At 45.8% G+C, this 25,292-nt stretch overlaps 1 protein-coding gene across 7 annotated transcripts in view; it reads left to right on the top strand.

Moving 5' to 3' along the window:
* The window catches only part of GLI2 (GLI family zinc finger 2), a 197,401-nt gene that overhangs the window by 100,550 nt on the left and 71,559 nt on the right, over positions 1–25,292 (top strand). Inside the window, exon 1 of one of the 7 annotated variants that reach the window (XM_065671475.1) lies at positions 21,566–21,585. The exons of the other annotated variants lie outside the window; for them this stretch is intronic. The gene's annotated coding sequence lies outside the window, so the exon portion shown is untranslated. Of the gene's footprint in view, positions 1–21,565; positions 21,586–25,292 lie in introns of those variants that run through there. 7 annotated transcript variants of the gene reach the window in all.

Here is a 25,292-nt window from a genome sequence, read left to right as displayed (position 1 = left end):
GCACTAGCAGTGCTCTTCGTGTCCGTACAGGAGGGATGAAAGCAGCCTGGGCTCAAATGTGCCAGGGTTTTCATGCTCCCCTCAAAGCCCTGTGGCCCCATGTGTCGGGGAGGTGCTGGCCTGGCTGTGGCAGGGCAGATCTGGCTCCCTCCATAGCTGGGGGCAGGCTGCCTGCAGAGCAGGCCACCAGACCTCTCCACTCGCAAAGCACCAAGTTTTCATGTAGCTGTGGAAAGTGCAGTTCAAGATTTGGATCTCACTGTTCCTTTGGGGAGTGGGGGAGCCTTGTCCTGGCTTTCCCACTTCACCCAAGTCTTTGTTTAGGGAGCTCCCCAGCACATTTGGCATTGTCCCCTTCCCCAAATTCCTCAGACATATGATTTAAAAATGTTCCAGGGCACCTTAAACCGTTTCACATTTTATTAGCCCTGCCAAGTTCTAAGCACACCTTGAATAAATTCATAGTTGGTGGTTGTGGCATATGTACCTTGGCTATCGTGGGTGGATAAAAAATGTTTTATACCCCTGAGGACCAGGAAAAGAGCGGGCGAGCTCCATGCAGTGAGAGGAGTGAAGAAGTTGGATTAAATCATGTCTGTCTGCCTGTGGTTGAACTAGCAATGAGGCATTTTCAATCAGAGGTCAGGGTTGTGGTCAAATTTCTGCTTCAGTTTTTGCTTGCCGTAATTTTCCCTCATACCAGATTCTCTGTGAAACTCCAGAAGGACCGAGACACTCTCTGTGTCTGACCTTTTGGGGCAGGATTTTTCAGACAGTCCTGTTTCAATTGAACTCGTTGCCAGAGCATGCAGGAAGGAAGCGACATGTGTTAGTCATACACCCCAGTGTGTGTTTAGCATCCAATTTGTGTACAGTCCAGGAATAACCCGGCATAATTCTGCAAAGCTGGACTCATGCTTAGATGTTTTGATGTTTGGGCTAGGAGGGGATTTCTTCATACATGAAACAGGCTTTCAGCTCTCGGGAAGGATCAATACCTCCCCCAAGGGAGCTCAGGCAATGAAAATATTTTTGCGATAGGTACTGGAGCTCAGCCTGCGCAGGGGCATCTCAGACTGAGTGCATTTCAAAGCTGGAGTTTAGCTGTATTTACCCACCCAAGCCAGACCCACCGTGAGCGCACGCTGGCATTGCTGTCTCGGCTTCATGGGCAGCGTTGCGCCCCAGGGGTAGCTGATGTATGCCACTTTGGGGAGGAGCGTGTGCCACGAAAGGCGCTCTGTGAGAGGTGTGGGAAGAGCTTGAGCATGCTTGCCTTATTCGCCAGCTTTTGGAAGCTGCGCTGGGGGCAGCTGCGCCGGGTTTGACATCTTGAAACAACATTAATTCAAAGTAACTTTTTAATCCTTGAGGGAAGAGAAACCAGAAGTGACAGTCTCCTGGCTACAGTCCTTCTGTTTTAATCCCAGTTCTGACTTTTTGCCTGGGATCGACAAGCCACATAGAACAAAAACATATTTTTAAAAGTGTCTTTCAAGGCAGATGAATGGTAATTATGAGGGTGGGATTTTTGTTGGGTTTTTTTCTTTTTGACTGCTGCCAGTCTGGGGACAGGAGCAGCAGACAGCCTCATGTGAATGGGTGTTGTGCTGCTCCTACATTTCTGCTCTCCTGCAGTCACAGTCGTATATTGCGTCCTGGCTATTTTGGGGACATCAGGCTGCCATGCGGAATGGACGGTCTTTTGCATTACATGGTGTTGGGACAGTCTATGTGAAGGGTCCTTGACTGGGGTGCTCTGTGGTAGGAGGGGCTGGAATGAGCCAGTATTTGGATCCATGCGGTTGGATATCCTTGAAAATGGGCTCTTTGAAACCGAACTGGAAGTAATGCAAGGGAGGTAGGACAAGCCATTTCTCTTCTTGCTGCAAAATCCCACCGTTTTCCCCCTGACACGACGTACTAGTCAGCACATCTGCTCCCTCACAAGAACCTTGGCCTGTTACTGACTGAGAACACTTCATCAGACCTTCTTTTCTTAGCTACCTGTTAAAGCGGCAAGCCGTGGATTTCCGAATAACCCAGTAAGCCAAAAATGTGTGTGTGAGCTATTGCCATTAACATTCCTTCTGAGTGCCTTGCATTAAGCATCTCTATATGTGTCTTGAAGGAAGCCTCTGAGAGATTGTCTTTTATGGAGGGGTTATAAGAGATTTCTTATGGCTGAGTTCACCTATAGAAAATACAGAATTGTAAGTCTATGTAGTTCAAGAAAGAAACTGAATTAGCCAGACCCAGACAAGAATAAGTTAACAGTACTTACTAAGGAGCCTTGAGTGGAATTAGAAAAGAGAAAAATGGCCTGCTGATAAAAACAAAAGCCCAAAAACTTGAAGAAACCCTTCCTTCCCCCATCCCCATCTAATCAGTCCAGTACAGAGCGGGAGCAGGGGTAGGAGGGAATGCAGGATCTGCTTGATGCCAGTGGTGTACCTCCTCCTTTCCTTCTTTATTTGACCCTCTTTTAGAGGAATGTTTAGCAAAGCTGTTTATTTTGCATAAACCCAAGTAATAACGTGGCCCCGGGTGACAGGACCTGAATGAAGATGACAGCAGTTTGATTTAACGATTAGCCACCTGACCCGATAGCACCTCTGGAATCTCAACTGCAGAATAAATTCCCATTCTTCCCACATGGGCTGCATGTTAATCACGGGAAGAAAAGCAAAGGGTGGTTGCAATAGGGCCATTGTTCCTGGGGGCAAAGGCTTGAAAAGAAACTGCCTGTCCCTGCCTGCTTTGTGCTGGCTTCATGCTGAGTCTTGGACACTCAAGTTTCTTTTACTGCTTCTGTATCCCCCCTCTGACAAAATGCAGGTTTCCAATGGGCAGATTCAGTCGGGTTCATTCACCGAAGGACTTGCCTTGTCCCTGAATTATCACTATATAGTTTCTAATATTTGTTTCAACTGGAAGTTGGCATTCACAGCATGGGAGTCTGTTTGCAGAGTTAGTAGAGCAAGTCGCTGAGGGATCTCTGCTGCTTTTTCCAAATGTTCCCTAAAGCAGCTTAGCAAAGTGGTAGGGCTTTGTTTTGAGGGAAAGCAATTTGGGGAAAATCTTGCTGTGCTTTTTGTTTCCTCCCTCCCCTCCCCCTGCCCTCCCAACTCTTTCAAAGCCCCTGCATTAAACGGGGTTGTAATGGTGCAACCCTCGTCTTAGCAGGCTAATATTCACTTACAGTTCAGCCTTCCAGCTTGGTAGCACAGGGAGAGATGTGGCAAAGGGGAATTAAAAAATGATTGCAAAGTCAATGGTTTAAAGAGTAATTACAGAGTCATTAAAGGTTATTATGGGGAAATGTTCAGCTGAGCAGTGATTAGCATTCCTGATACCTCAAGTTCATCATGGTTTGAGGGCACAAGTGAGATGAGTTGTAGAGGTCTCTGCCGCAAGGGGATGGAAGTGGCTTCCAGCAGTGCAGCTCCTCTGGGGCTCACAGCCTGCCAGTGTGGCTGGGTGTTCAGTGCCCTTCTCCTACCTCCCCTGGGGCTGCCTCAGGATTGCAACCAGCCCCATACTCCACACCGCCATGCTCTGCCCAGAACAACGTTAGTTTGGGTTAGCTTGTGGCTGGTGATCCCAGCCAACCATTCAGAGCTGCCTCTGTCCTGCCCCACTTCCTACCCACGGAAAACCTTCAGGTGCCGTGAGGATTCAGCTCTCACAACATGGGTGGTAGAGTGCTACTTGCTGCTGTTTACACCTGCAAATAATTTCGCAGGTTAAAACTCCCAGAAGGAAAATGCTTAAATTCACACCTCAGCATCTCCTTTGCATGGTCACTGTGATACACTTGTGCAGCCATGGCACCTCAGTGCCTGGAGCTGCTGTCCTTCATACGGGTGGACCTTGCTCAGCCCCAGCTGGAAGCTGGGAAAGCCTGGTGTCCTGCTGTACTGTAATTGTGAAAGTCTTGAAGAGCAGCTTCAAGTGTAGTGTGTAGTAGTGCTGTATTGTGTGTTAGTGTTTGTCCATCTGCCATGGAAAAAGCTCACAAATCAAAGCCAGTTCTGTCATGTTCCACACAAGAAGAGTGAAACTGAGTCCCTGACATTTTGTAGTGGGAAAGGCCAATTAAGTATTTAACCAGATAAAACACATAGGTAAAATAAGATGAAGTATTAATGCGAGTATTAGCAACTTATAAACAATTATGTACAAAGCAGGTATCGCTCTCATTGCTTAGGCAGTTGGCTTCTGGTCTGTGCTGCTGTTTGGATTTTCGTTGAGCATTGAAAGGAGCATTAATATGTTGCCAGGAAATATTATTTCCAAGGTAAATTCAAAAAAAAAAAAAAGAAATGTGCAAAGCAAGCCAGCCAGAGCCCTGGGATATGCAGAGGCAGACCCTGCCGGAGCCCCGCATCAGGGTGGCAATGCGCTTGTGCTTGAAGGTGGGGACGAATGGATGGGCGCATCCAAGGTGGGCCTGTGGGCCAGTGAGGAAGACTCAGTCTTGCAAAATAAAATGGGATTTGTTTTCAGGTTGGAAAGAGGTATATTTTTAAAAAATCAGGGATGATAAAAAGCAACTTTTTTCCCCTCTGAGGTTGAAAAGCACTTAGTTTGATACCAGCTGACACCTCAGGAGGAAAACACTGCTGCCTTGTCACCACTCACTTCCCACATGTCTCTCCCAGACGAACAGACGAGGCATGTCCCGCCAGCCCAGTTGGCTTCCCCAGGGATCTCAGCCCATCCAAGGAGGGAGACTGTGCTCTGAGGCTGTCCGGGCAGCTGGTATTCATTTATGTTTTACAAGAAAGCCTCTCACTGCAAATAGCTTTTGCAGGTCTCTAAGATGTCGGAGCAGTGTAGGGAGGGAGGCTGCATTTTTGCCTGCACAGGACTCACTTCCACAGTGGTGCTTGACACCAGCCTTTGCTTTTCTGCCATCAGGTCTGGCCTAGTCTGATGCGGGTGGGGGTATTTTCGCATTGAAATGACCAAAGCTCATCCAAACACATTTAGTTAATTTGGTTGATTTAATTATTTTTGTAGGCTGCTTCCACCCTCTCATTGTAAACCCTGTGACATCTGAGATGGGGAGTGGTGGAGGTAGGACTTAGTATCCCGGGCTTTTGAGGCCCTGCAGCAGCAGAGAGATAACTAGACATCATAGCTGGAGCGTGGTGCACAGTAACTGCTTTACATATGAGCTAGGGCGCTTTTGAGGACATCAGCTTTGTCAAAGTATCAGGGTTTGAAGCAGAGCCTCTTGCTGCTGGTACAAGAGAGTCAGCTGCCTGACCAAGAGCTGGTTTAGGGCCAGGATTGAGGTTTTGCAACACTCTGAATGTGCAAGAGGAGGGAGGCTCCCCGAGACATCAGCACAGGAGCAGCAGCATCAGTTTAGGTCGAGGTCAAGGTCTGTCTACCTCTGGCTCCAGTTTGAGACAGGGGTAAGTGCTCAGTTGCAGGCAGGTGTGCAAGCAACTTCGCAGAGGTGTTCTCACAGCCTTGCAAGTCTTCCAGTTCAAGGACTGTCTGGATTGCAGGTGGCATTATGGGATGTGTCTTCCATGGATTTGTAGAGTCATTTTCTGAAATGGTGTATCCTCTCAGTGCAAGCATCATCCTATAGTGAGGAGTGCCACACCTTAGCTTTGCACTGTGCAAGGGAATGCCTTTAATCATCTTAGCCTGCATCTTCTCCATGTTATTTGCCGGCTTGCAGGTCGTGCAGGGGAAGAGACTGGGATCCAGAACGTGTAGTTCTGTCTTCATCCCAGCCACAACTTGCTGAACCTACTTGTTTGTTTGGGGGTTTTGCTTTGTTTTTTTCCCACAAACTGATGAGTATAGGTCTGCTCGCTCTCTGCACTGAGCCTCATCACAGGAGCAGAGCTTAGTTCGACAGTTCGACTTAGTTCGACTACTAACTCCTGAATAATGAAAGGAGAGAAAAAGCCTCCGTCTGGCAAGAGAGCCAGGCCACCCAGTCGGATCCCTTCATCCCTCCTCTTTGTTTCTGTCTTTATAGAAGACTCTGTGTAGATACCTGAAGGGTTCCAGTGGTGTGACTTTTGGCCTGTAAGATAAACAGCTCCTATCTGTGACTTTCAAAAGTCTGGGCACTGCTTGGGTTTTGGTGGGTTCCTACCAGCTAAGATAGGGTGCTGTTGGGCTTTTTTATTTCTGTGTTTGTCTGGGGGGTTGAGGAGGTGGTTGCTTTTGATGTTAGATTTTTTTCTTAAGGAATGGGTGCAGGACACATTAGAAAATGGATCCTCTGGTTATGTCCTGGCAATTGCTGGTCCTCTCTGAGAATTCAGGCTATACTGTCTTTTCTGTTGGCTGCTAATGGTATGTATTCCCGTATTCATAGTGAGCCAAATATATAGCTTCGTGGTGGGAGTCCTTTCTGCACGGCTTGCCCTTTCTGTTTGTATTTTGGTTGCAAGGGACTTGCAGTCCCTCCCTCAGAATTATCCTCCAAGGAGCAGTATGTTTTACCTTAGAAACAAGATGCAAACATGGAGACGTGTTCCCTGCATAGTTAATAACACTGATGACGCTCACCACACCGTGCAAAAGCTTGAGGCCATACAGAGGTGCTTTGTGCAGACCTCCAACCTGCTGGCTAGCCACTTTTTCTCTGAAAGTATTTTGCATGCGTGACGGTGCATGGGGAAAACGGAGGAGTTGGAGGAAGAGCAGGAGACAGGGGTATTTGGGCAGGCGCTTGGCACGTCCATATCAGCTCAGCCCCACCTCTCCCTTCTTTCGCCTTTGCCCATCCTGTCTACCTGGTGGCAGCAGCAGGGCTGGGAATGCAGGGGGGTGTCAGTGGGAATATTCAGCCCCTCTTTGAGTTTGACCCACCCGCGCTCTGAACGCAGGTCTCCATGGGTGAATGATCAGTGCCTTAAACAATCATGCTGTGCTCTCCCAGCATCTAATTACCAGGACAAAGCAGTCCATAATAATAGATATTGCAGAATAGCTTATTCTCCTGGAGGATTTGATCCAAACCCCAATGAAGTTGGTGGAAAGACTCCCATTGATTTCAATAGACTTTACATCAAACTGCTAGCATGCTGTTGGTTGCTTTGCCATTAACTGCAATATGCTTTTCCAAAACTTTTTGTTTGAGAAAAGATCTCAATATCATAAATTATTTACTCAGAATGAGGAAGTGCCATCCTTTTCAGAATGACAGTCACCCTGACTTTTATTGTGATGTTGATTGCTAGGAAAATAGCATCACTTTTAAATATCACCTAATTCATCTCTGGTAATGACAATTGGTAATTGCATGCATTTTTTCATTTTCCAGTAAGTAAAGCTGTGCAGGAGTGTGTACTCACATCATGCGATTTCAGGAGCTTGGCAAAATACTTTATTTGCTTCCTCTGCTGAAAGCATACATGAGGGCTGACAGATACACTGCAACACTGTTCTGCTGTGCTTTCACTCCTTGTGGCTGCAGTCTCATTAACATTGCTGCATGTAAAAGACTTGGTTTCTGTTTTTGTAAGCTGTAAGTTTTCTCATCTGATACTTTCATGAGTATCTGGAAAATATTTTGCTATAAACTGATGGAGGGACAGTGAAAATGTGTATAATTTGTATTATATAGATATCTAAAAATACACGTAATGCTTTAAAATTCTTATGGTCCCATGGAATTCCCTGTCACTGCACACTACTTTGGGGAAGAAATGCTTGTGTCCAGCTAACACAACCATGTCCTTTTAAATGGACTATTTTCTTTAGGAAACTAAAATTTCAAAAGTTGATGACGTCCTTTTGCCACTTCCTGGTTTGCCTGTGGTTACCGGGAGGATGTGAGATGACCATGCCTCAGTGAGGACTTTGGCTGAAGGTTAAAATTGAGGGCATGAGCTCAGAAGTGCTGGGGAAAGGTGTTGGGAGGGATGGTGCATATGCAAGATGAGGAACTCTTTGTGGTGGCTGAGGTTGATAGAGACATGCCAAGGAGCAGCAGTGATGTGCCTAAGAGATAGAGAAAGGGTTTGATGGGGGGACTGGAGAGTGCTGACACCCTCAGAGCTGGGAGTCCCCTAAGAAAGGAGCTGGAGAGGGGACTGGAGCTGGAGAAAAGGGACACCCATTTGTCTTCGTGTTTAGGGAGACAATAGAGAGGCCAGAAATGAAGGAAAATGAGAATATTGAGAGCAGGACATTCAGAGCTGACCCAGAGGAGGAGACCTGGGAGAGGACAACTAGTGAGTGGCTTACTTCTAACCAGCCACCACCAGTGTGGGTCACGCAGCTGCTGAGCGTGATCTCATTCCAAACACAGAGTATCATGAGCCTCCACAAACAGAGGAAGAAAGCTGGTACCAGGAGGGAAGGTTTCACTGCCTCTTTGTTACCTGCTGGGCCAAGGAGGGGGGGGTATAGGTGTAAGGAGAAATCCTCTTTGATCTTTGCATAGGAGCTCATCACAACTCAACGGGCTACATTGGGCTGCCTGTAAACTTTAAACTTTAACCATCGTTGCGCATGAGTCTACAAGTGCCTGGGTGGTGCTTGCTGTCTGCTGAGCAGACAAGCCCAAAGGACGAGCCGCACTGAGCGCCATGCTCAGCTCGACTTGCAGAGTCCAAGGAAAACACTGCGCTTCACTGCCAAGAAAACAACAGCTAAATTTGTCTTCAACCTACAGTGGTTTGGAGCAGGATCCCTGCAAGGGGAAGCTGGTTCGTCACGGTTCAGAAGATTATTCAAAATGCATGAAATTTGCGTGGAATTTCCTTAATCTGCCTTTACAGGAAAATTCCTTTCCCATTTCCTGAGGGCAGGCCCATATTGTCGAAGGCAGCATTCTTTAACAGGGGGATATCATTTATTATAAAGGATCATGGGTCAAAGCATCTTAACCTAGATCAAGGGCAAGGTCTGTGGGGACTGCCTGGAGCCTTTCGCGTAACTCACAATAAAGAACCAATTATAGAGTGAGTGGCTGACACCAAACCCATGCCACGGCTGCAGATGGCAAATGCACCTACTTGGGTCATGCATCTTGTGAAGGGAGAAATTACTGTAGGTTCAAATTCTTGAGCTGGGTGACCATGGCTCGCAAGCTAATTATGCCTTTCCAAAGTGAAATGCATGTTGTTCAACACTTGCTGTATTTTTCTCAGCAGTTTAACCTTGATATCTTTCCTGGGATTAGAGAGTGATGAAAGGTTGAATTATTTGTTTCTGAACTCCCACTGCGAGCGGTCTGACTGCATCTGTTCAAGTTCCTGGTTTCTCAATATTGGTGTTGCATGCAATGCTCTGAGGGTGTTCGACACTAAGATTGTATCGCTCTAAACTACTGGCTTGAAAGAGACAACAGTTCCGGGGAATGAAAAAACAAAAGCAGGTAGGGAATCCCATATAACTAAAAGAAAAAATGAAATGTGTTTTCTATACATATGCATGGATTTCTGTCCAAGCTCTTTGAAGCCATTAGCAAGCATTGGTATAGTTATTAAAAGATTTTTGTAAAATTAAGGGCAACTTTTTTTTTATTTATTTTGATGGTAGGGAAACGGAGGCACAGGTTGGAATAGAAACCTCTCAGAATTTGTTAAATAAAAAAGACCACCTCTGGCTCAGGAGCCGAGGTGGGAAATTGCCTGGCCTCCGCAGTACTCTGGAGTATTGTGGTGTGTGTCTTCTGACCTTGGTGTCTTGTCTGGGAGACGGCCAATACTGGAGATGGGGCACCATGAGCCTTATTTGACCTGCTGGGGCTGCTTGGAGGCCCTCGGGTATTGCTGGGTATTTCAACTGCTGGTCAGAAAGTTAGGAAAAGGAGGATGACAACGCCAAATGTACCATCCACTTCTGACTAGTAAAATCTGCTTATTGCGCTGGTTTAGAAAGCCAGACAAAACTGTAGACCTGTGTTTTATGCCTGTTTTGTGTGTATGCTGTTGACGTGTCCAGCTGACTGGCCAAGCTGGGTGTTTGCAAATGCAGCCTGGGTGCACGGAGAGCTCTGTAGGGGAGTGGAGGCTGAGGGAGGTTAGCAATGCGTGGGATATCCATAGTTGTTCTAAGTGCCAGGCTGTGCTAGGAGGTACTATAACCTCTCCCTGTGTCATTAGGGCTTATCATTACTGCAGACAGTGATTGGAAAAGGCTTTTTGCAAGGCTGAACTGTAAGCAATAAAACTTGCATTCTGATACAGGCATAGTGCACTTAGCTAATAAAAACAGCCTTGGTGTCAAAAGGTTTCACTAAATGTGGCTAAAGATATTAGCAGTCACTCTGTTCGCCTTTCACTTCTCTATAGACCCAGGATGAGGTGAGGTGATAAAAACGGGCTTTTTGTTTCCACTGGGAGCCAAAGTTGCAGGACTCTACTTAGGCTGCTGAGGGAGCAACCCTGACGTTTCCCAGTGCAGATCATCTCCCTGCTCTTTTTTCCCCCTGGTAGCCCAAATATACTCCCAGTCGCGATGGCTTCAGCCTCAAGTGTCCTGGTGTGGGCAGCAGAATTGCCCTTTCCTCCTGACCCTGAGTGGAGGGCTGGTGATGTACCTGACACAGGTGGATGGAGACGTGGTCCTGCCTTTCTTACCACCTGACTGGGCTGAGATGCTTATGTTGTGTAAATTCGAAGCTCAGGCTATGAAAACAGAGGAATAACTGTGCTGTGATGAACGTGAAGATGCACACTGTCACTTTCCTAAATGGAGAGGGGCTTTCCAAAGCCCCAATGTGCCATCCAGCCCCATCTGAAGCAACATTAATTCAGTGGAACTTCTTGCAAACTATGGTATTACCAGCCATAAGAAAGTGTAGCAAAACTGGACTTAGAGCTAATAGATTTTTTTCCTGGGACCAGATGCTGAGGAAAAAAGAAACATCATGTAATTGAAGGTGAATGTTGATTTGACAACAACGCATAATTTGACAGTGGAGGAATTTATGTGCCTGACTATTAACAGATATTTTTCGTATGATCAAGTAGTCATTTGAGTCAAGGAAATCGTATTAACCGGTCTGCCTGCATTTCCCAGTCATGTGTCAACCCATGATGTTTGCCAGGAGAGGTGACAGAAGTGTCTGTGAATTGGATTATACTCCAGAGGTCCCTTTTTTGCCTGGGAGCTGAGGTCCCAACAGTATAGTAATGATAGTTAGCACTTACATATACTGGCAAAGCTGAGTTTGGTAACTCTTGGGCTATGGATGTGTCTTGCATTGATACTAGATACCACAAAGTCAAGAGAAGGTAAGAGGAGATTGTACCTTTAGAAATGGAGAAGACCCAGTAATTTGGAAAATCATTGTCCCCACACAGTCAGCTGAATAACTGAAAATATTAGAGGGAAGTGTGTGAATGATTAAACATAGCCATAGCCATTTGTGGCTATTGTAGCTCAGTTAATAATTTAGATAGATATCCACCATGACCTGTCTTCCACTTCCTTCACATCATAGCTTCCCCTGTTTCCTTTCTCCTCTTCTCCCCATTTTTTAGTAAGTGAACATGGCAGGAACTGTGATACAAGCTGAGTCCTGAAGAAATGTAATAGGGTCTTGGGAAACCCACCAGTGTGGCTAGATGTGCCGTCACTTCAAGAAGTTGTGGCTTTGACAGCAGGCACCATGCCGGCATGGGTTTGTCCAGGCACTTTCTTTCCTTCCTTCCTCTTCCCCAGCAGCCCCAGCAATGTTTCAAGGTGCTGGTGCCTACCTGGCACTTTTGGTCCCTCAGGAACAGTCTTGCAATGTGATTTCTTTGTCTCCCAGTCCCTGACCCAGATCCCTTCTCCTTTTAAGCACATGCAGGCATGTTTGCCCACAAGTGAGGAGTTGTGAAATCAGGGTTGGTGATGGGAAAATGCTCATTCAGTTCTCAAAGGCATCTCCCGCTGGAGTTTTGCTGCTCAGCTGAGGGTGCTAATGCTCCCTGGCAGTGGCTGCCCCATTCTACGGACATGTCCATTTTATACTGACACACTGAGGTTGTCCTTAAGAAACTGAGCCTCCATGAGAGCACTGTCTGCTACCAGCAAGGTGATGCACGTGGTGTGGCATGTGATGATGTGAGAGCAGAGATTAAGGCACCATGTCTTCTTTGCCTGTCAATATGGCCTCATTCACATGCATTCGAAATCCACTTGTAATTTCCAGGAGGATATGTGGAAAAGAAGTTCTTAAGTGTCACTGGCTCAGAGGATGAGCGCTCATGTAGGCCATATTTAAGTTATCAAACCTAACAGCTAGAGGCAAATGTCAGCTTATCGTAACTGCTCTGTAAACAGAAATCATCACATAATCTTTTGTCTCACCCATCACATCCAGGTGACAGCCCAGGAAGCCTATTAGCAAATGCCAACACGCCTACCGCACCAGGGCGAGTTACATGCCTGGGTTAAACACCGCAAGGGGAGTAAGGGAGCCTCAGCAGGGTAACAGCAATGAGTCACCTGAAGTCACAGAAGTGCTAAGTGATTTTCTCATGGGAAAAACTGAGATCTAACATCACTAGGATTGAAAACTTTTTTTTTTTCTTTAAAGTTTCTTATTGAAAATATTATTCATGGTAAAAGGGAGCACAGAGAGAGGTACGTATGCTACTCTGCATGGGCATATTACAGTCCGAATTTTGCAGTGAGAAGACAAATTCTTGAAGTATCCAGAGCCAGACAAATACCAGAGCCAGGAGTAAAATTGCAGGAATTACAGTGCATACTTCAAAGTAAAGTGCTTATACTAATAACCTGATAGCAGTACCCATTTCAAAGTTAGAAGTGTCTTGTCAGTAAAATACAGTGTTCACAGATGTTTTGATCTGCCAGTTCTGAAGAACTTAATATGCCCATTTCTGCTGTTGCCCCAGTTTGGGGGCCCAATACCTGAGTGGTTGTGTAGATCCTTTCCTGAAATGGCACAATGATCCCCAAGCAGTGGGTCAAAGCAAATCCAAGGGTCTTCCCCAAGCCTCTCCTGTTAGGATGTCTGTCTGCTTTTTCTGTCCTGTGCTTCTCTGCTGATGTTGCTACACTGCAGTTGTTGATTTTAGACCAGAATAACACTGAAAATGAGAGAAAAGTCCAGTATGATACTATATCCGTTGTACAGCATCTTTCCAACTCTAAGCCGGTGCTAATGTTGCTTTCAGCAGGCAATGAACAAATAAATAAACCCCTAAATGATATCTGCATCTGTTTGCCATAAGAAGCTCCCCATTTTGCAGAGCTCTCAGGTTAGCTTGAAGCTAACAGCACACATCAGCCCAATTCTGAATCGCGAATGGGGAAACAGCTCCTTTTTCTGCTCGCTGAGGACAGATGCTAATAGAAATGCTGCAGAATTACCCAACTTGGCACTTAAACTTGGTCTTTTACAAGTGGGGAATTTGCCATCAGTGGTAGAATTTACAAAAAAAAAAAAAAAAAAAAAAAAAAACCTAAAAGAGAAAGAAAGGCAACGCATTGGCCACAAATTAATAAAACCATCCCAATTTATGCAAAACATGAGGCTTCAGGGACCCGTTTCAGAGTCCTTTGTGTCATTAAAAATACACCTGCTATTACAAAACTCTTTTGATTGTGTCACGTTTTAAAGTCCTTTTTTTTGTGTGCATCCTTTAAGATTAGATGTTTCTTAGTAAGAAAGCCTCTCCAAAACTGGGCGGTGGGGGGGGTGGGGGGGTGGGTGATCGTAATATTGTTTCAGTGCAGATGTCCTTTACTTCATTTTAGCATAGTTTAAAAGTTTAAAACTATGGTGCTTAACTTTAGTCCCCCAGACTGTCACTTTTAATCCAAAAAAAAGGGTTTGCACAGGTTGTCTTAAATAATAAAATGCATATAAATGAAACAGCACAGGTTTTGTGTCTCGATCTGCCAAAGTAATCTGCTTCACTTTCCAGTTATGGGATAGATTGACTGGCTGAATTAATATGGGGAGTGATACAGGATATTTGAACTCTTGACAGTTATTTCATTCTGCTTTTTCCCAGCAGTAAAATGGATTTGTTCTGAAACCTGGAAAAGAAAGAAATAAACTTGGCAGATGCAGCCAGTTTATGATTTATTCTGAGTTTGTAGCCTGATCCAAAAGCCACTGAAGTCTACAGAAATCTTTTGGGGGATTTCAAAAGGAATCTCATCAGGCTCTTGATTAATATGCTGGGGAGTTGGGGGGTGGCACTTATTGGGGGCTGAGGGAGCCTTGCAGATCTAATCCTTCTTTTTCCAGGGTTTGCATTCTCTTGGTGTACATCCTTTCATGCAAGTATCTCAGTGTTCCTTGAACCATATGTATTTGGATTAAAAGGTAATATGAGAAGCGCTAAGAAAAGCTGGAGCCAATTCCCATTTTATTGCAGGAAGGCCTCGAAGTGATGTGAGGAGGGACAGCGTGTCTGACATCTGGGGCTGTGGGAATGTTACTTAGTGGTTGCAACAAAGACAAGGGTTTCTTGTCAGTCCTGTTTCCCTCTTGTCCAAACTCTCATGGTCATGTGCCAGCTCTGAGCAAATTCTGGGGTGGAAAGGAAACAAGGGATGAAGCAGAAGAGGCTTGCGTTGTATGATCTTGTAGCATGGGCCTCACTTCAAGGGATGCTTAGCAGGCAGGTGTCTCTTCTCAGGGTGCGGGTGGACCAAAGCAAGTCTCAAAGCTTGTGCTCTGACACTCTTTGGATCTCTGTTTCGTGAGGCAGTGTAAGTGTGTGCTCTTAATGAAGCCGATTAACCTTCCTGAAGCATCTGGAAATGAGATGAGTAATACTTGTAGCAGAATTTAGCATGCAGCATCTTCGAACTTTGCAGTTATCTGCAGAGTTTTCTAGACTGGAAATTTAACAGATTTTTCTAGGGTGGGAAAGGCCACTGTGTGATGTATGGAAACAAAACAAGCTCTGCATCCTGATTTATTCCTGATCTTATTATTGTGTGACAGGATCAGTTACCTCTCGGGTGGTGGTATTAATTAATGGTTATAAAATATTTCTATTTTGGGCAAAAAAGTGCGTCGCAGAACTGTGTTACTGCTTGAGCTATTAATTAGATGGCACCTGAGATGGGAAGCCTCCTGCTTGTTACTGTCTGCAACTGTGTTTCAGCGTATGTTCTGAGCTTCAGACTCCTTTTGGAAAAGCTTGTCTTTTAAAACCTTATTATTTTCTTTTTTTCTTTTTTTCTTTTTTTTTCATTAAAGTGGGAGGGAATCACAGATGATCTTTCACATGATTCTTCCAACACCCGGTCATTCATCAGGGGAGACTTAAAGATAATAAACTTTTTGTTTCAGGCAATTACTTAATCTCGACAAACTCCTGTGTTAAGCAGGGCTATTAACTGAGCAGGCCATAAATCAGTGTGTTGCCAGGTGGGTGAGTCTCCTGAACTGCAATCACTCTTCAGGGCCTTCCAGAGACCCCTTACAGTCCTAAGCACCCTCATTACACAAGCAGCATGCTAACAGCCTGCACTTTGCATGAGCTGTCCAGAGAATCCACTGCAAACTGCACTGGGACCGTTTTTAACACCAGTCGGAGAATTTTCATACCAAGGCAGGATGATACATGGGAGTTATTAGCCTGCACCAAAACCACAGCTGGGTAAAACAGATAACTTCCTCACCTTTCTCCTCATCAGACCTTCTGCTTAGTTAAGAGCAGCAAGCTGCCTTATGCTTGGTTAAAAGCCAGCTCATGCAGTATCCTCTTAGTCTTTGTGGACTAGGAGTGCTTTAGGGACTGATGTTCTGGAGCATGAAAGCTCACAACACTCTTCTTTGAATGCTACCAAGATGTTTTTTCACCTGTGTACAAGTGCAAGAAAAAAATGCCCAGCCCTGCAATTTTATCGTAACTAGCAGAAAGCAGACATCTTTGCTTCCATTTCCAGACAGAAGTTTGATCAGAACGCACAGCAGACTGCAAAGGGTTTTCCAGACTTGATTTGTTAAGTTTTACAAATAATATAAACAGACCTTTCATATGAAGGGGAAATTTTTCAAGCCGTTGCCTATAGGAACAGTTTGATTTCAGTTTGTTTTAGTGCCTGGAGGAACGTATGCGTAAAGAAAGCAAACTCACTTCTGTGGTTTGGATTGGAAAGGCTAGAAATGCCAGCACTGCATTTGAAGCACAGCCTTGTCCTGAACGATTGAGAAAGCCTTTGTAGCATGAGTCAATACGGGTGTCCCCGTAATGGCAGCAGGCAGCCCTGTGATGGGGGAGACCGTTCAGGTAGGTCTATGTTCAGGGCGGGCTGGCGTGCCCATTCTTGTTGGCACTGGCATCTGAGCTTTCATGGGATTTGGGCATCTGCTTGGGAGTTTTTCTTCTGCAAGGCAGCTTTCCAGCTCTCACAAGTTTTACCGCTGTGTTGGGCAGACAGCTTGTGGTGCACTACCTGATGGATTTGGGGAAGTGTATTTAGTTTGCAATGGCCAGTCAGCCTGGTTACTCCATACGTATAGTTTGGCCAACACCAGAAGCAGCCGTGCTCCCTCAGACCAGCACATTGCAAGCTGGCCTGTGAGCATGACGCTCACCCATCTGAAGGGAAGGGGTGAGTTATCTTTCAGCAGGATGCACTCTGCAGTCCAGTCAGTACTGCAGCCAGACAGGGAGACAAGTGACCAACGGAGGTCAGGACTTCTGCTTTCAGTGGCAGCCTAGGCTGGAAGCGGTTGCTGAACAGCAGCCTAAGGGCCTTTGCTGATTTGTGCACCAGTGATCTCATAGTAAACTGGTTCAGGGAGCTGGTTCAGGCAAAACCCCATGCAATAAAGTTTTAGGTGATTAGTTTTCAACTGGATGAACTCCCTGAGCTGGCTCTCTTTGATTGCGTGAGTGCCAGTGCCACCTCCGGGGAGGGGTGTGAATGCATGGCTGGAGGCGGGAGGCAGGGTCAATTTGAATGCTAAATACATCCCCATCTGTAGACCTGCTCCTAGGGATGCAGCTTGGGATGACACTCCTCAATAGCTTTTATTTGCATGAGCAGAAAGCACACAATCAGGGCTCTGCTAAACTTGCTGTTGGATCAGAAGTGTTGTGCGGAGAGCACTGTGTGATAGCTGATGTGCTTTCCCTCCTTTGTCATTCTCTGGTATTGTCCTTTGTTCCTTAAGCTCCAGGCTAAGGGTGCTGAACTTCCCTGTCCCTCTGCAGCAGATATCCTGGACTTGGTCATGTGGAATGCAACTGAGGGCATCAGTGTCCTCTGGTGCTTCTGCTGCCTCCTGGTCATAAATGCCAATTAGTGCTTTCTCCCACAGTGCCTCCATCTACTGTCAAATTACAATACAGCATTGTATTATAGGTGATGTGAAGCAGTTGTACTTTTGAGAGCCAAGGAAAAGTTTGCTGAGATGTAAAATCAAGTTCTGGGAGCTGTAAGAGCAGCATGTTCAGCTGCCTGTGGACTCACACTATGGTTCTCTACTCCCCGGGGTTCCTGCCACAGGAGGCAGGTCCTCTGTCAGGACCTTGTTTGCATGTGCATCAAATGCGTTTCTCTTTCTTTGGGATACCCAGAAAAAGAAACATCTTGAGGCCTTGGGGAGTCTCTGCTGGGTACAACAGGAGAGAAGCAGGGGATACTGGAGAATCCTCCAGACACTCAGCAGTTGGCTGAGGTTCACACAATTCCTTTTCACTAGCTGTTTCAAGTGATGTGGCTCCCACTGTGAAATGAGCTTTAACACTAAATACACAGGGGAATGAAAGAGTTTGTCATTCATTGGCCTGGTCCCAGAACAGTCAGTAGCAAATCTCCTTGGCCTGTCTTTTTTTCTTTTGGAAATTGCTGCATCAGCTGGAGATGCAGGCGATTGCTGACTCCAGGATGCTACTGGCTTCCCAGGAAGCAGGATGACAACAACTTGGAGAAAACTTCTCCCCTTAAACCTGTAGGCATTTTCTCTTCCATGAATATGTCTTTCTTGTGGAATCCATAAGTTTGTATAGACGTTTTAAACATCATGATTTTTCTCCTGCTACTGATCCAGGCAGGCACAAGCTGAACCACCATGTGATCTGCCCCCACCTCCCTGCCTGCCCCTCGCATGCCAGGATTTCTTCCTCACTGTTTGGGATTTTTTTTGGTGGTTGTTTCTTTTTCTTCTTTCCATTCTCTGGCAGCAGCTGTTGGGAGAACAAGCCCCAAGATCCATCTGGCCCTTCAAGCTTACCAGGCTGTGTCTTTTGTTGACAAAGCAGCGGTGGCTGCACTCTCATGCAAGAGTTACATTATGGAATAGCTACTTGCTCGAAAAGCAAACTGTCTTTTATTCGCTTGTGCTGCCTTTCTCCCTATAGAATTGCAGCCACAGCTGAACCACAGTGTAGCCTCAGATCTGAGTCAGTCTAGAGGGTTGGTTTTCCTCTCATTTTATTCCCCCTCCCTTTTTTTATTTCCCTCTTCTCTTTTTTCTTTCCCTCCTCTGCTTTCTGGAGTTGGCACAACCCTGTGTTATTAGGACATAAGCTAGCTTGTTCTAGTGGAATTTCCTGTCTGATTTTAATTTCCCTCTCTTTTTTTTCCCCCTCAAAGTGAGACAGAAAAGCTTTTTAATTGCACTGCCGTAGGTTGGCCTTTCGGGATATTATTATTCTTATTAAGTACTTCCTGCTGGGAGGCGGCACATGAGTAGAAGTAACAAGGATCTCGGTGCAGTCGTGGTTTGTGGCCTCTTTGTTTGTTAATAACTGTCAGATTGGCAGCATCCTCAAAATACATCTTGGCCTGACAGCCTTGCAATTAAGGGATTTTCAAGACTCTCAACATTTATAGCTCAAGACCTGTGGAATTAATAAGCAGCATTAGGCCTTTCGGGTTTGTTTTCTGCCGTTTGGTAGTCATAGCTTGTCTTCCCTGTAATAAAAGGCTGGCACTGGTGGGAAAGCCTTGTTCTGGAAATCGTCAGTATGAAGGTAGAAACTCCTGGTCTCATGTAGTGGTAGGGCAGACTGGCATGTCCCATGTGGGATTTGCATCCTGTTGTCCACCTACATCACATCATTGGTGGCGTATGTTTGAGCAGGTTTGCTGTGCCTGCAGAGCATCTAGTGATGAACCTTTGATGCTTCTGGCCATGGAAGCAAAGGGGCCTTGGCAGCAGCCCTGTGCAGCGCAGCTCAGAGACTGAAACAGCAGTGGCGTGTTAGTGGAGAAGTTGCCGTGTGCCGTCGGTACTGCTGATATTTCAGATTTCATGGTGTATTAAAGTCAAGGCATTTCAAGTTCATCACTTCCATGTACTTCTTGTAGTCTAAAATATAATAGCTCATAAACCACCTTGATCTCTTCTGTGCTGCTTTTGATAGTAGCTGCAGATTCCTGGAAAATGTTTTCTGACAGAAAACTGTTCTGCCTTAAACTTTCCCCAAACTCATGCTATTTAGGGTGGAAGATCATGGCTGCTGGCAGCAAGGCTGATCAAGAGCCTTTTCTAATTATTGCTCTTCGGAAAGCAGTCCGAGTTTCTGTATTCAAGCACCCTGCTGCAGGACTTCCTTGTGCTTGTGGGGTTCCCTCAGGCAGAAGGAGAGCTCTGCTTTCATGTTGTTTACCCTTCCCAGAGGTATAAAAAAATAATGATTTGTCCCCTTAAGGTTACTACATATCAGTAATCTGAAGACCCCAGGAATTCTTGTAGAAGAATAAATAATGCATTGCCTGTATCCACAGATGCCCACCTGAATATCTGAAGATACTTCTACAGACATGAATATGAATATGTCCTTCCAACACCATTTTGAAGTTTTTGAAAGTTTTGGATACAACGTGTTTTACAAGAGCAAAGCCAGACCTTGCCATGTAGTTCTCCACAGGTCTCTGAAAATTCCTCTTTTGTCACCAAGAAGCAAAGTGCCCCATTTTTCCTCACACCTGCAGTGTGATGCAAAGCCAGCTAGTGCATGGGAGCACCTTGCAGGGTTTCCTGACATCCTCCTGACCCTGCTACCAGCAGCTGTCCCTAGTCCTTCACTGGCTGAGGCAGAAAGCTCCTTGTGCAGCGTTTTGGAGATGGTAGGTAGCAACTGAGGCATTTCAGAGTTTGATTTCTTAACGACAGTTCTGTGTTCTTGTAGGAAATGTCCGTGAACTGTTAGATTTTTAATCTAAATTTCCCATGTAGAAGGAAAGGCCATTTTTAACCTCAGTGGAATTGTTCCAGTTCTTTTGCCCTGGAAAATACTGACAGGTTTAATAACCTTAACAAAGGTCAGGTGCTGCATGGGAGTGAGCTAAGGAGAGCTGCTAGGAGCTTCAGGATGGGTTAGACATTGAGATGAAGAAAGATGTCCTACTTCTGTTAGGACCTGAGTTCATTTAAGCACTCCACTTTCTTCTTGGGGTGGAGGGCAAAATCATGGGCAAATTCCTTCAGCAGTGCCTCAATTTGGCCACAGGGCCATGAGGGGAGCTCGCTGATCTAATCTCACCCTCGTCCTAGCTGCAAGAGCCAGCTTGCTTCACAGATGTCTGCTTGCCTTCCGCACTTTGGATGCAGCCTGAGGCTCAGCAGCACTGCCCAAATGAAAAACAGTCGCTGGGCTGAAGTGTGTTCCCTGGCTGTGTGGCCACCAGGACCACATTTCTGCCTGCCATGTGGCAGTGCCTGAGTCCTAGATGAGGGCTGCTTATTGGCAGCCCTCAGCATCTTCAAAAGACTTTGTGATTTTAATTCCACCTGAGTTGAAGCAGTAGAATAAACTTGGTAAGGGGATACACTCCTCTGGGCTGTCCGCAAGAGAATGGACGGTTGTTGTGATGGCTTCCAAGGAGGTTTCCTCTGGGATGCTGGTGGAAAGCAGTCTTGCATTTGCAGTGTGACGGAGATCTTTACTGTGTCTCATGGGCTTTATAACATCTTTGTTACGTGGGTAACCCCAGGAATGGGCTTTATTCTGCATAAAGTAAGTACCACATCCACACAGACAGCCAAAATCTGTGTCCCGGCAAGGAACTGAGTGGCTACTCGTGTGGTCTCGCTGCTGGCTGGCAGGGAAACAAATGGCTCCTAGGTCTTTCCATGGAAGTCATGTGTGTGTGAGGAGCTCCAGCGGGATTGCTGGAGAAGAGGCAAATGCAGAAGCAAGCCTTCTCTGTGTTGTCATCTGCTCCTCGCTGCACCTCAGTTTCTCCAAGTGTAGAGTCAGGCAGACTCTGTCCTGCAGATGCTTTGAGGTGTCAGTGTAATAATGCTTGTTTTGAAGCTTTTTGGGGGTGATTTCATAGCTGAAAAGCAACGTATTTTTCATTATTTCTTGTTTAATTTTCACAAATCTGCATCCCAGCAAGGCCCCTCTTCCTTCCAGCACTCCTCCAAGGTATTTACTGTTATCTAAGCTGTTTATCCAAAAGCAGTTAGTTGCGTGCTTTTCATTACTTACCTGAAGGAAGTTCGGCTTGCCTTACCCAGCCCACAGTTACCCTGAGTGCGTTGTCTTCTCCAGCATCCTGACGCACACTGTCTGAAAAAAGTAGTTACGTAAATCAGGCTACCACCGCCTTTCTTCGTTAGGTATGTTAGAAGAAGAGAAAATTGGTTCTGCACCCCTCTGGATGGAAACAGCTGTCTGGATGTGTAACAAGAGAGGGGGTCTCCTACAGGTGAGCTGGTGGAAGCCTGCCTTGCATTTATCCCAGTTACGGTGTTCATAGCAAGCCAGAATGAGTATTTGCTATTATTTTACCTGCGTAGGTCCTTTGTTATTTTGTTAAAGCCACTTAGCAGGTAATAAAACAACATCATAATTAACCAATCATTATTGAAGTATGCTGTATGAAAACCAAACCAAATGCTAACAAGCCAAACAAAAGAAAAGCACTCATGATACAGCCCTGTTTATAGTGCTGTCTCCTGGAATCATTATACACGTTGATATAATAATACTGAGCACTTAATTACCACATCATTTTTAAAGTGCTGTATAAACATTAACCAAACCTCTGAGGTAGGGAGGTATTATTATCTCCATTTTAAAGAAGGGAAATTCTGACAAAGCAAGGTTAGTTGGTAATTTAGTGTCAGGCAGCTGGCGGGACAGGAGATGAGGTTGCAGCTCCATGGCTGGTCTGCTGTGATTTTGGAGACAGAAAAGCAGAGCTTCTGAGGAACCTGAGATGGCTTTTTGTGAAACGCACAGCGCTGCCTTTCAGGGAGGGGCGATGCTCCCCTAGACTCCTCCCTCTGCTTAGAAAACATCAGATTGGTGTAATTAGCAACCACATAATTATCCCTTTTTGAGGCAGGCACACAGTTGGTGTACTTTGCAAAGTATCTAAACAACATTAAAATGAAGCTCTCAAACAGGGGCTCATCGGGGGCTAACAGGCAGCTACTGTAGCCTTGTGTGTCTGTTCCCCCTCCTCCCTATATTGATCTGAGTGGTGGTTCTGGGAATGACTTCCCCTCTTAATATTCTGCATGGTGGTACATGACTTCATCCAAGGAGAATCCCACAGGCGCATCAGCGTGATCTGCTCTGTCATGTTTCTGTGACCCAGTTTTCCCCGTTCTTTGTCTCAGACCTTCCCTGACCCTAGGCCTATTATCTCTTCCAATAATTCACCCGAGCCATTATTAATGGTGCATTAACTTTGGCTACACTTTCAGCAAAGATGTTTTTCTTGTGCTCATTCATTCGCTCAACTCACTTAAACAGCTAGATCATTATTGTGGGGACGTCACACAAATACAATAACATCTCCCTTGCTGACACCTACAGCCCTGCAGCACTTTGCTGGACGGGTGGCCATCCAAATACAACACTGAAACGCCCAGGAGGGACTATCAAAGGGAGTCAAGTAGCCACACACACTCAGTGGTTTGAGGGTGGGATTTGCCTCCTCTGCTCGCACACCAAGCGTGTCTGGGGATGCTCTGAAGCCCACTGAGTTCAGGGGAACTCTGACATGAAGAAAATCACTGCAGGAAGGCTGGGGAGTACTGCACAAGCCCCTCTTTGATGTTTCAGAGCAAACCTGATGTTTGCCACCACAGTTGTTGGACGCCAAAATATGTCTGTTTAAAATGTACACTGTAAATGAGTAAAATTGGGACTTAAAAGACTTTACAACAAAATGAACGTTGTCTCCAATTTACTTCTCAGTTGATGCTTTGGGCTTCTCTGGGTTATGACTGAGTGAATGACACTTCATTTTTGTTGTATCTTTAACCTTGCCCTTGAGAGGAGGGAGATTTGAACATCCAGGAGAAAATGTGGATAGCGAGCAGAGCGTCTGCTTTAGAGATGGGGAAAACTTGCAAACGCCTCCTCTGATGTCTCAGAGGTTTCCATGTAGTGTCTAGTGCAGACAGCAGTTATTTTCCTATTATCCTTTTCAAAGAAGCTGGACCTGAGAAAAAGAACAAGCAGAAGCTGTTGCAAGCAGCTGTGTCTCACCAAGCAGCATCCCAGTAACAGGGATGAGGCCCGTGACAGCACAGCACTGCTGCTGCGAAAACACTCCTGGACACTCACCAGCACCTTCTGGGACACCCCTTCCCATTTTTTTTCTGTGTCAGCTGCTTGTGCATAGCTCCTAATGACACCACGGTGACAGGAGTGCGTGAGCTGTTGTCTGGGAAGTTTTTCTGCCACTAATCCAAATCAATCCAATACCCTGGGGCTCTGAAGCCTTTTAGAGATAAAGTTACAGTTTCTGCCTGCTGTGGTTGAGGTTAGCTGGGGAACCTGCTCTTGTTTGACTGCATAGACTTGGGCAAGTTATTTTACGTTGCCCTGTTTCAGCCCCTCTTGAGTAAAAAAACAAAGGGTTGAGTTTCAGATGCATGTTTGCTTCTCTACCTTAGTAGAGGTGAAGCTTTGTTAGACTTTGCAAAGTAGCTTGTGATCCCTTTATGAAAGCTGAGACCCATGCATCACTAAGACCATAAGAAATCAATCCAAAAAGGATCTCAAGAAGTCGGTATTTGGATTTCTTCTTTTCTCAAATGTTTGATTGTTTGTTTGCTTGGTTTTCTCTGTAGGCTTGTTTGGTGGTTTGTTGTTTTGGTTTTTTTTGTGGATGTTTTTGCAAATTTATTGAGAAAACCCCTGCAGGTACTGAATTGCCCAGACAATAATCTTCTACTTTTTCTTTTTTTTTTTTTTTTTATCTTCAACAAATGACTTTTCCTGTGGATTGGAAAATATCTGTGCTCCATTTCTGATGGCAAAGAAGCCCACTCATAGCTTGGACTGCTTGTTCCTACAGAAGAGTTTGGGACATTGTAGGAAACCCACATTTTTTTAGCCCACCTGGTGGCCTGCGCAGCTCATGTGTGTTTCAGATAAAGCACTGGGAGCCCAGTACAGATAAGGTGTGTAGGGCTTCTCAGGGTGCCTCACTAGCTAGTCTTACTGCAGCACCCCAGTTGCAAGTGGGAACAGAAGATGTCCTTTAAGGCCTTTCCCAAGGGCTTTCCGAATTGTTATTGTCAAAGTGAACTGCAAGTGAAATCCAATTCAGTGGTGTGGGGTCTGATTTCTTTTCTTCTGCTGCCTTTTTTTTTTTTTTTTTAGCAATCGCTGGTGTAAGCTGGAGTATTTGATACAGAAAAAGCTTATTTGACACTTCCCTATTCTCCTTTTGGGGCTCAAAAAAAGGTGCTGCTGTGAGTGATGTCAGAACAGCTCCTTTGCCTGCTCTACCAACCCATGCATGCAGTCTGTTCCTCTTGAAGCACGGGTTTATCTGTGGAGATAATCAAAAGCCTGCATCATCCTCAAAAAATGCCTGATTCTGATGCCTCCCTCCCCAATTCCTGGGATTTTCGGCAAAGGGACATCCCCTTTAAACCTGTGTTTCTGCTTCATATCTTTTCTCTTTGAAGCCAGAGGGTTGGCTGGCCTCTGAATAGGCAAGGATGAGAATATAGCAGTGGGAGGTCCGTGTCTTGCTCAAAAGCCTTGGCCAGAAAATCAGCTCCGACAAGTGGGGACAGGTAGCAGCGTCTTTCCCCTTATCAAACGGCGCAGCGGAGCAGACACATTCCTGCAAGAGCAGCGGCTGGGTGGAAGGTGGGGCCTCCCGGCTGCGCCTTGCTGCTCTGCCGCTGTGCTTCACCCTGGGAGCTGCGTGCCATGGACTTGATGAAGAGCTGTGTTATTTCTGTACATAACACCCTGTTTTCCCATCATCCCTGCGCCTTGGGTGCTGCTTTGATATGTTCTTCGGTTTTCTCTTCCTTCTGCAGGAGCCAGAGAAAATATTTATCTGTTGTTCCAGTGCTAGCGGACTTTTCGCGGTACCATGTCGTGCCTTTGTGTCCCACATGGCATGGCGTGGCCCAGCTTTTTCCCAGGCCTCCT

Source organism: Lathamus discolor, chromosome 3 (assembly GCF_037157495.1).
Source record: "Lathamus discolor isolate bLatDis1 chromosome 3, bLatDis1.hap1, whole genome shotgun sequence".
NCBI classification, from domain to species: domain Eukaryota; kingdom Metazoa; phylum Chordata; class Aves; order Psittaciformes; family Psittacidae; genus Lathamus; species Lathamus discolor.
The sequence above is the reverse complement of the archived record's forward strand: the minus strand, read 5'-3'. Positions and strand labels throughout refer to the sequence as shown.